This window comes from Gavialis gangeticus, unplaced genomic scaffold, assembly GCF_001723915.1.
Source record: "Gavialis gangeticus isolate Ggan-Ray unplaced genomic scaffold, GavGan_comp1, whole genome shotgun sequence".
Taxonomy (NCBI): domain Eukaryota; kingdom Metazoa; phylum Chordata; order Crocodylia; family Gavialidae; genus Gavialis; species Gavialis gangeticus.
The window spans coordinates 47,350,852-47,363,026 of record NW_017728995.1 but is presented as its reverse complement, the minus strand read 5'-3'; positions in this window follow the sequence as shown (position 1 = coordinate 47,363,026).

Below are 12,175 nucleotides of genomic sequence, written 5' to 3'. Positions count from 1 at the left end.
GATTCGGGGCGCAGCAAACTAAAACTCCTTCAAGGAGTTTTAGTTTGTTGCCTCTACAGCCACAGAGCAAAGCACCAGGCTCCATGCAGCTCTGCAGGAAGCCCTATAGGCAGCCTGGCAGCAGCCCGGGAAAGCAGCTCAGCCCAAGAAAAGCTGTGAGCCTGATCTTTTCTACGCCATACCACCCCCCTCCCCTCCCCCCGGAGCTTGCCTGCTCTAGAAAGCAGGGTCACCCTGTATGGCAGTACCACAACGTGTGCAAAAATTAGAAGTTGTTGTTCAACATCAACATAGAAAGCTGGGATGAGTTCACAGAATCCTGTACAATCTGGAGGGAATACCTAGCACTGGATGCAGCTCAACATGAAGCAACTTTGATCTAGAGGATGGACCCAAAGCAAGAAAGAAGAAAGCAGTATACTTTTAACTTGGGCTCCAACTCAGACAACATACGGATCTGTGAAACTTGTAACAAGCTGTGTCACTCTTGAATAGGGCTTGTCAGCCACAAATGGATTCATCAGGCAGCTGAGCAGACTTCTTACATGTACACCATGATACAGAGGATCAATGGCTCGCCTACTACCCTCAGAACAATCCTCCAGACTTTGGATCCTTCCAAAGTGTTTGGTAGCACCTAATGTGCAGTCCTTAATTGGGTACCCATGGCCCACAGAGGGGCAAGAGTTTAGACACATCTCTATGGCACATATTTCTTCTAGACAGCTCCCTACACAGAATCAGGGTCCTTGAATTTCCCTTTAGGGCACCTAAGTCTCCCTTTGACTTGTGTAGGGAGTCTAGACACTTAAAATGTCTCTGAATCACTGTCCTGGAGTTAAACACCCAAGACTTAGGCCTGTTGAAATGTAAATTGAAGGCACCCTAAAAGGGCCAATAAGGATTTTGTGCTTTGCCCTAATTCACATCTCACTTTATCCTTCTTACCTGGCTTTCCAGCATATAGAGAACTCATTTAGTCACTGCCCTGACCATTCCAATATCACCCCTTATCACCAGGACAGGTGTCACAGAGGCAACAGTAGAGTAAAAACTCAAAAGTCCAGTTAAGCTTTCACTGGCACAAGAAATTGCCCAAGTCTGCTCTAACTGAAGTCAATGGTCATTTCAGGATCAAGCCTTTGTGAGGGGTAAAAAACAGATGATAAAGCAGAAACCCTAAACTATTTGCTCTTTAAAACCCATTGGTAACGGCCCTTTGTTTCCCCATTAGACAGGTGGTTTGCAATATGGACTATGCTCAATATGTAGAAAATGACCTGGCAAAAGTAAGATAAAATGTTTTAGACTTTTCTGACTGGAATCCATTGCTCTGTACATTGAGAAACTGCTTAAGTTGTTAAACCTTACTCCCTGAATTCTTCCAATCCTGATGAACTCCATTAAAGTCTTTAATTAACACACAGGACCAGAATTTCCCCTATGCTGGTCAGGGTTTAAAATACAGGATGGTCGGGGGATGAGCCCTGCATAAGAGATGAGACACCCTGGCCTGCCCTGTGCCTTCCTAAGCAGCTTAGGTAGTAGCAGCAGCAGTTCCTTCTGGCTTCCGGCTGCCATTGCCAAAGACCCCCCAAGAGTCTGAGTCTCATTTGAACCCTGACGCTGGCATGGATTTGTACATTCTCCATGCCTCAGCTATGTCCAAAATGCCTTGACCATACCAGGGGCCATAACATTGACTAGTACATTGACACTTCCTATTTGCTGGTTCTTATAACGAAGAGTGTCTCATGTATTTGCATATTCAAGAAAATTTATCACAACAATTCCTTGTGTATCTTACACACTGGAATGATTATTAAGTTATAAGTGGCACAAATTATTTTAAAAAGCAGTCATGTCATATTGAGTAACCCCATGTTATGAGAAATCAATTTCATTGAAAGTGTTTATTTAAAAAGAAGATAGTGTGTAACACAGCTGAAATGTCTTGACTGGCAGGAACACAAACTCAGATCTATACAACTTATTTTTTTACTATCCATTTTTAGTGTTGTGAATGTAAAGGCTACTCATAAATCTTCTCTGCAGACATGTTCATTACTGTTGCACTACTGAGTTAAATAAGATCACAGTTCAACCCAACACAAACACATCCGTGGTCACACCTGGGAATTAAATCAAATGCAAATATTCCATCACCAAGCCCCAGACACAATAATCTTCAAAAAAAAAAAAAATCAGTAATTTAAATCCAGCCATTTGTCACTTTCAAAATCACGTTGTAAAAAAATTGTTTATGTCCAGGGATAAAGTATGGCAATGCATCCCAAAAGCCTCTCAAACCAGTCACCCACCCAAACCTAGAAACACAGCAGCACGGACACAAAATCTGCATGAGCTCATTACGGATCCAGGGCCTTGGAATCAGTCCTTTGTTCTCTCTCCTTGTGTTAGGTCTTCAAAGAAAAGGGACGTTGAATTACAGTTGGGGTGGGGGAGGGGGACAGGACAGGGAGAGGGCAGTTAGTTAAAGTCCGTATCATTCAGGATGAAATGCACTACTCATGGTTGGCTCACTCCAATACACAACCAATTTTTAGGGCATTACATGGACCTAAATGGCATATAGGTCTGTGTTGGTGCTATGCAAATGGAACAAATCCCTCCTGAAGGATTCATACCTCTATCTGCATTCATACAGCATAAGTCCTAGTAAATGAGCACTTAGGCAACCAACCTTGCTTCAAAATTAGGCAAACATTCTGCAGTTATAATTGCATGCACAACTGCATCAACTGCACAAGTGTTAACCATGCTGTTTGGAAGATATGACCTTGTACACTTGACATTCTTTCCATGCTAGCTCATTTACAGTATACACTTACTAGAAAGAACAGTTCTTATTCAAAAGCAGAGAAACACAGTTAACTAATGCTGATAGAATTACAGCTAGAAAAACAAATTAAAAGAGGAACAGAGAATCTAATCCCTTTTCTGATCTCATAGTGGTTTTCTATTGAGTTACCTTTGATATACACAAGCATAACTGAAATCAGAATCAGGTCCACTGTTTCCAGTCCTACAGAAAATGTGGTAAATTACAGTCTGGGTTTCCATGTTACGTTTGGGTTGCAACCCCCATTAATACAAATATTGTCCTTGCCTTTCTGTAAAGGAGCTGATCAACCCCTTAGTTTTCACTGGCAATCAGGAGGCAAAAAGATTGCAAAGCAAGAAGAGATGTTCTTAATGCACAGACAAATAACCTGGCACAGCTTGTTCCTTCAAGCATATAGTAATCAATGCAAATCTATGCATTAGTTATGAGGTATTTTAATTCCAATAATAAACATTCTGTGATTGATGAATTTTTTCACAGATGTTGTCTATATAGCTGTTTAATTAAAGCATGCTGTTAATTCTTCATCAAGTTGCTGACTCCAGTGCATTCTGCTTTCTGCCAGGGAGGATAACAGTTGGTAGAGGGACTTGGGCTGCTGGTCAAGGGACCTGACACTTGGCGTGGAGTCAGCACATTATATGACAAGCCAAATTCCATCAGCTTCCTAAAAATACCAGCAGACTGACAAACAGAAAGCTATCTAATTGCTGATGTTACTGCCTTTGCTTTTTTGCTATTGATGGGGGCTAGATCTGACTGATTAGGAATGTCTATTTCATGGTATTGTTCACAGAGAAGGGGACATCCAGCCAACCATGACCTGAAAGAGAAGAAAATCAGCAGTCCTGTCAACAGCTTTGTAATTTGCTTTAACTATTCAACTCCCTGCATCTGTGAAACTGTCACTGCAGTTGACATGGGAGCGGAGTTCCTACTTGAAATGAATATGGTGCTTGGGACATGTGTTCAACTGACGGCACTAGAAACTGAGTCACAGAACAGGTACAGCATAGGCAGATGTTCTGGGAGCTCCACACCACTGCTTTCCAATGTGTTAGACAGATGACAAAGAAAACCACAACCATTCATTCATCCTTTGGCTCTGCTAAATTTATGTGCCAATTGTCAATGTAGTTTCTAGCAATGTGGACTTCTGTCTACTAAAAAGAGAGACTTCCAACCTATTTCACATATGCCACCAAGCAGATATCAGATCTGTCTCAGGAGTGCTTACTGGCATGGACTCTGAACCACTCTACATTCAGCGTTGGCAACTGTATATAAATTTAAAGGCAGCCCCTAAAAAATACAGCAAAAATGTCTGTCCATAAAGTTCATAAAAACTAGATTAATCCATAAAAACTAAACAACAATGAGCTTGACAGATGGACGAAGCATAGCAGTATCACCTGGTGTCTGAGCAGGAACTTGCTCTCTGCAGGAAGACCTTATCAGGGCTATGTGACTCACTGGAGCCTGAGTTGCCCCTCATGTTCCTCCCCACCCATATGCTGCCATTATTATCCCTTTGGCTCTCCCCTCCCTCTAACAGCTGCTCATCTCAAAGGTAGAGGGGGATATACAGCCAGGATAGAGCTGCAGGCAGGGAGGGGAAGAGATATTCGGTCGGGGCTCATTCCAAGACAGAGGGAGTGGGGTTGGTGAGGGCAGTACTATATGATTTGTAGTCAGGGGTATCAGTTTGGGGGTAAATAGGGGAACCCTTAGGTGGGGACAACATGTTGTATAATATTGCAGTGAAGCAGAGCTGTCAACCCATGAAAATGTTGTTTATTTACAAATCTGCAAACTTTTTACTGACAACCAAACATTTTTACTTTTGTTGGCATTGAACCCCACCCTTGTCATTACCATTCAGGGCCTTGCAGAAAGGTACATATAATGAACTGTAAATTACATGTTAAACATAAGTCAGTAAACAGTTTGCAGATTGTCAGTAGATTTTTTTTTTCTTGGGCTGGCAACCCTGGCTGCATTGCTGCATTAAGAGAATCTGGTGCATGAAGAAAAAAAGTAAATGAGTGAGGCATAGTTTGTGGCAGCACTCCTGGGTGCACCACAGTGCCACACAGCTCTGCCCTTAAATAAAAAAAGCAAACAAATACAATACACTTTTGTATAAAGAACATGGCTGTCTTTTAAGGGATAATGCTAATACAGGCTTCCTCTTTCATTTTCTCTAGCATTCAAGCCTTTATTCTCTCAAACATGCATTTTTTCTTTTTTATTTCACAAAGAGTCTCTGATAGGGACTAAGAAATATTGTAAACTCTATTTTAATCCCTGCAGTGAGGGAGGGAGCGGGGCACAGGCAGGGGCAAGGTGTGGGGTGAGACAATTGGAGCCTAGGTGACTTGTACAGGGGTGCAGGGGTGCTCCTGCTGCTGTGTGTACTCCAGTGGAGGCCCAGGGGGCACATGCCCCCCTCCCCCCCCGGGCTTTGAGCGCCACTGCAGCTACCCCAGGAACAGCTTGACACCACATGTGTCCTGCCACTGAGCTGCGCTGTGCCCCCTGCCTACCCATTATGGCAGTCATTACACCACTCAAGACATGGTGTCACATCACTCCAGAAGGCAGCAGCAGCTGTAGTGGGGCACAAAGTGCAGCATGCAGCAGCAGCTGCCTCCACCCCGCACCCAGATTGGGGGGGACACATGCCCCTGGGCCTCTGCCAGGGTGCATACAGCACTGGGAGCGCCCCCCCCCCACACCCCTGGACAAGCTGGCTGGGCTCTAATTGTCCCATCACTTGGCCCAGCTGGGGCTCCATTCACCTCAGCCCCTGCCTCTGCCCTGCTACCTCCCTCACCATGGGGGCCTCGAGCTAACCCCTCCCCACGTTCCTTCCCTCACAGACTTACCTGCTGTGTGGGGGGGGGGGAGGCAGAGTGCATGCATGCTGTGACCCCCAAATAAGTTTGTTCCTCCACCTACAGGCACTAGGCACATATTTTGCTACACAGGGCTCTGGTCTTTGGCATTACCCTATTTCAAGGGCACTGATCAGGCAGACCAGCCTGGGCCCATTGCTGTTAGGAACTCTGAGCAAGCAGGCCAGCCTGAATCAGGTACCGCGACAACTACACCTGCAGCAAGCCCCAGCTGATGAACTCTGCCCCAGTTTAGGAGCAGCAAGCATCCTAATTGGCTGCTAGGAGCACCACCTATCCAATCAGCACCACCTGGAGCCCTGGGTCTGCAGGTGAGTTAACAGTTTTGCTGTGGCAAACCTCCTGGTTCCTTATCCTGGTTTGTGGTTTATTTCTGGACTTTGGCTTTGGATTTTCCTGAAGTTCATTTTCCTGGCTCCTGACCCCAGTTTGGCTTTGTTTTCAGACTCTGCCCTTTGGATTGCCCCCCAGACTGTTACTCGGCATCTGAGACCTGGAACTTGACCTTGCATTTTGTCATAGACTCTACTTCTGGATCTCTCTAAGATTCCTGCCCTTTGACCCAACCCCAGGCCCTACTTTCCCCCAGTGGCCTAACCATTAGGCCAGACTGCCTATGCCCTGGTCTCTTACACTCTATTTTGACCATGCCCCCTTTTTAAGATGTCTCCCCTGCCTCACAATAGCCCAGCAAACTGCCACTTAAACTGAAATTGGTTCTTCTGTCAGAAACTCTGTCTGCCCACAATGTAGCTAACTAAACACTTCTGAACTGCTTTCCCTCCTTCTATTCATAAACCTTTCCACACAGCTCTAGTGGCAAGTAGTCCTGTCTCACCCAGTTGCAAAAAGCCTTCCAGCCCCTAGATGTTACGGAAGTCTATTTAGAGTTTACATATCTTACTTCACAACAAGGTCTAACAAAACTTGATGCTAGAGATGCTCTGCCCCCAGCCCACGGGCCAAATCCAACCCTGCAACCATGTCATCTGGCCCCCTGGGCTCTCCAAGGGTCCAGAAATTTGGCGATGCAGTAGCACTAGCAGCATTAATTGCTGCTCCTCTACTGCCAAATTTCTGGACAACATGGCCTTGCATGCCAGGTCCCACCTGTGTGTGGCCAGTACCAGATGCATGAGGCCAGGGCAGCCCACAGCAGGCTGGGGCAGCATGTAGCTAGATAGGGGTGGTGCCTACCCAGTTCAGGCCAGGATGAGGGCAGCACACAGCTGCATTTGGGCACTCAGGATCAGGCCTCTAGATCAACCCCAAGGACTGATCCCATGGCATTCATCCCACGGGGCCAGAAAGTTGGGTGCCCCTGATTTATGCCAATCCTGTTGATGCTATCAACATAGAGTTGATCAAACAATGGTTTAAGAGCCACCAACAATAGGCAAGGCACCAAAATTAAGGTGCAGATTTACCACAAAAAAAAAAGAAAGTTTCAGACAAATCTTTTTTGTGACCCAAGAGCAGTTCATTGACCCACAAAAGGAACATTTTGCATAGAACACAGTATGGAGAACACCTTTGAAATACTACTCTTGTTTACTACTTTGTGACATTTTTGACATTTTGGTCAGACTGAAAGACCTTTTGGTTCTGCTACACCTCCTGAAATCAAGATTAATGATAGATAGCTTAAGTACCTACATTCATCAGTTGCCTCTTGAGTTTCCTCTTTAATACTAAAGTAGTTAGTGGGACAGGCAAAATGTATTTGATATGAACAAAAACCACCAGTGTCAAGTGAAACTTACAGGATCAGAAGCTGCCAAGTCTGTACGGCTCCTGCACGACACCTTGGGTCAGTTCTGTAAGGTTCAGGCAGGCTCCTTGGTTGCAAACCTTGTTAAGTGCACTGACCCAGTTACTCTAATCAAGGCCAGCTGGCCCCCAGCCCCTTTGCTCTGGTTGGTTCTGGAGATTCATTTAAGGAGCTCCTCTAGAACCTGAGCCTTGCTGTACAAAAAAAAACCTAGTCTTTAGTCTCTGAGCAACTCCCATACAAGCAGCATCTCTGGTTTCCCTGGTTCCTGATCATTCCTTTGGCTTGCTCCTGGATTTAGGCCTTTGGGCCTCCTGGATTAGACCTGCAGACCTGTTTCTGATTCCTGGTCCCAGCTTGGCTTACTCTTGGACTTCACCCTGTGGATTAGCCTTTGGACTTGGTAACTAGGTTTCTGATTCTTGGCACCTGCCCTAGCTTGGCTTCTGACTCTTACCCCTGCACCCCCAGCTCCACACCTGGCTTTACCCAGTAGGCTGGCAAGCTTGGTCAATCACAACAAAATCTTATATCACTCATGAGCAGCTTTGCTGGACAACTCCTTTACAGCAGTTTGAAGTTCGCAGAGTGGCATAGTGTTTCACTCACTATTTGTCCTGAACTATTCCTAAAAGGCAAATGACAAGTTCACAAGACTGGGAAGAGGAGTTTTCCAGAGATGAAATCTCTGGTAAACACTTCAAGGTACTTCTTATTGGAAAACTGAGAAGGGGCAAGAGCTTGAGAAATACAATTTATGGTCCCAATCCTACTGTCATGGAAAAAAGTGGCAAAACTTCCACTGCTTTTTTTATAATACCTCTTTTATACAAAGTTTTATATCCACTTTGTGCCCAAGCATACACAAGTAAAGAATCTGATCTTGAAAACATACTAATAGGTGTAAACGTACCTATGTATCGCCACTGGGTTCAGCAGTTTGCAATCATAGATTCATAGATGTTTGGGTCAGAATGGACCTTCGCAGATCGAGTCTGACCTCCTGCCCTGGGCAGAAAAGAGTGCTGGGGTCAGACAACCCCAGCCAGGTGCATGTCTAACCTCCTCTTAAAGACCCGCAAGGTCGAAGAGAGCACCACCTCCCTTGGAAGCCCATTCCAGATTCTGGCAACCCTTTCCGTAAAGAAGTTCTTCCTGATGTCTAACTTAATCTGCTTTCCATCAGTTTGTGGCCTAGTTACTCCAAGGGGTGCCCTGGTAAACAGAGCATCTCCTATTCCTTGTTGCCCCATCCCACACAAATTTGTAGCTGGTCACAAGATCACCTCTCAGCCTTCTCTTGCAGAAGCTGAAGAGATCCAGGGCCCTCAATCTCTCCTCGTAGGGCTTTGCCTGTAGGCCCCTAACTTTATGAGTGGCCCTCCTCTGAACCCTCTCAAGGTTGTTCACATCCCTCTTGAAGTGTGGCACCCAAAACTGGATGCAATACTCCAACTGTGGCCTGACCAATGCCACATAAAGGGGAAGTATCATCTCCCTGGACTTATTTGTTATGCACCCACTAATGCATGATAAAGTGTGGTTAGCTTTACTAATTGTTTCATCACATTGACAACTCATGTTCATCTTGGAGTCAACTATGACTCCAAGATCCCTTTCTGCTGCTGTGTGTCGGCGCCGTGGGTGCCTGGTCACGGTGGCCCAAGAAGAGCGAACAGGTGGGATTAGCGGCGAGGAGTCAGAGCGGTCGGGTGGTATGGTTTCAAGACAGAATGCTTTATTTTTTCTCTTACTTACGCCACTTGATGGTAGTGTAGCGTAGGTCAGGTAAGGCTTAGTTACAATGGTGGTGAGAAGCGATGAACGATTGGTAACGATGACGGTGAAGAACGTGAATGAGTCTGCCGGGAACGTAGAACAGGTCGACCGGAAAACGTGGAACGAGTCAGCCAAGACATGTACGAAGGTAACCGGGACAGAACGAGTCTGCCGGGAACGTAGAATGAGCAATCGAAATGAGTGATTGAGATGAGACAACAACGAGCGTTGGTAAGGATAGGGTACATCAGGATTTGACCATCATGGGGAGACCAGCGGAACCCTTGGGGTATGCTAACCAGAGTTCCTCTAAAGGTCTCTCTGGTTTTCCTGAGCGGTCTGGTCTCTCCCTGGGCGGAAGTTTGCTGGCCTTAAATATGATTTAGGTGGCCAATCACTCGGCTTCCTCTATGGAAGATTCTAGCTAATTACATCATGCCTAGAACAAGACCAGGCATGTGCATAGTGCCAATTTAGATTATCTCACTGCAATTCACATAAGGGTCAAGCGTGGGGCATGTTTTGGGCACGCGTACTAGCCCTCTGGGGTTTTTCCACTGGCATGCCTATACGTGTTCGGCTTAACCCTGTGTTATCCAGCACCTTTCTTAAAATTGGTTCAGACACTGTGCTGCTGAGAAGGTCATCCCCCAGCCTGTAAGCATGCTGGTGATTCCTTCTCCCTAGGTGCAGCACCTTGCATTTGTCCTTATTCAACTGCATCCTATTCTGTTCCGCCCACTTTTCCAACCTGTCCAGATCTGCCTGGATTTGTTCCCTACTGTGTAGTGTGTTCACTTTACCCTATAGTTTGGTATCATCTGCAAATTTGGACAGAGTGCTTTCCATGTCCTCATCCAAGTCACTGATGAAGACATTGAACAGCACCGGTCCAAGGACCGAGCCTTGTGGGACTCCACTGCCCACATCTTTCCATGTTGATACCGACCCATCCACCACCACTCTCTGGGTGCAACCCCTAAGCCAATTTGCCGCCCACCTGACCGTGTAATCATCTACATCACAGCTGATCACTTTATCTGTGAGAACAGAATGAGGTACCATATTCGAAGGCCTTCTTAAAATCCAAGTAGATGACATCTACCTCGATTCCTGTGTCTAAGCATTTTGTGACCTGGTCGTAAAAAGAAACAAGGTTAGTCAGGTAGGATCTACCTGCTATGAATCCATGCTGGTTGCCCTTTAGCATTGCTTTTCCCACTGGACTCCCACAAATGTGATTCTTAATAATTTTTTCAAAGATTTTCCTAAGGATAGAGGTGAGCCTAACCGGTTTAGTTACCTGGATTCTCCTTCCTCCCCTTCCTGAAAATAGGGACCGCATTGGCTCTTTTCCAGTTCTCTGGGACCTGACCTGAGAACCAAGAGTGCTCAAAAAGCCATGCCAGTGGCTCTGCTATGACACTGGCCAATTCCATCAGCACCCTTGGTTTAAGATCATCTGGTCCTGCTGATTCAAACACATACAGCCTCTCCAAGCATCTCTTCACTAAATCAGTGCTAACAGTTGGTGGATTGGTTTCCCTTTTGTACCTATGACCCAGTTGGGAGATTTGTCCTGATCCGAGTTCAGGAACACTGAGGCAAAAAACTCACAGAAGAGCTAAACCTTGTCCCCCCCCATCTGTCACTAACTGCCCTAGTTTGTCCTTTGGGGTCCTATGCTACCCTGTGCCTTCTTTTTGCTCCCTATATACCTGAAGAAAGACTTTTTGTTGTCTTGATTTTTTGTTGCCAGCCTAAGTTCCATTTCTGCTTTGCTCTTTCTGACTGCCTCCCTGCAAATGTGGGCCAAGTAGGTATACTCCACCTTGGTAGCTACCCCCTGCTTCCACAGCCTATATGCCTCTTTCTGCCCCTAGGCTTTCCTGGATTTCTCTGTTCAGCCAAGAGGATTTCTTGGCCCCTTTGGCCCCTTTCTTGTGCAATGGGTTTGTCTCCTTCTTCACCTGTAGGATTGCTTCCTTTAGGAACAAACATCCTTCCTTGACTCCTATTTCACCAATCTCCTGTTCTTCAGTGCCTCACTAACTAATCTCCTGAGCACACTGAAGTTAGCCTGTCTGAAGTCTAGCACTTCTGCCGTACTGGTTCTTTCCCACCCTACACTGGATAGTAAATTCAATCAAGTGATGGTCGCTGTCCCCTAGGTTACCTTGTGTCAGCAGATCCCCCACCAAATTAGCCAGGACCAAGTTCAGTAAGGCATTTCCCCTAGTGCGACCATATACCTCCTGTGTTAGGTGAAGGTCCGGCATGCAGGTTAAGAGCCTACGTGAACAGTTAGATCTAGCTGACTGCTCCTCCCAGCAGATGTCAGGGTAGTTTAGTTCACCCATGACAACCATGTCCCTTGACCGTACAACCTCTGAGAGCTGTCTGGAGATCAATCAATCCACTGGTTGAAATCTTTTTGCACTGAATAATTTAAAGGATTGTGATAGGCATGTGGCAGTGGACAGGTTAACCTGTGGACAGTGGACAAGTGAACCTGGCACCTACCATGCCAGGTTCATGGCAGTGGCACACCACCTGGCAGAGTGAGGTGATGCAGGCTATTTTCTGCATACATGCCCCATAACAGCAACCATGGCTAGTTTCCCCTCCTAGATGATAGAATATGAAAACAAAATCTCTTTGGCAAATACTGCAAGAATAAAAAAAATCAGGAGACAAAACTATTGGAATAAATTAATAATAAATCACCAAGGTAGCAGAAATTAAAGAAAAACTGAATAAGATGACACACCATCCTCAGACTTCTGGTAACATTACAAACTGCTTTCAGGAGGGTGGATTGCTGGGGCGGGATGGGCTTCA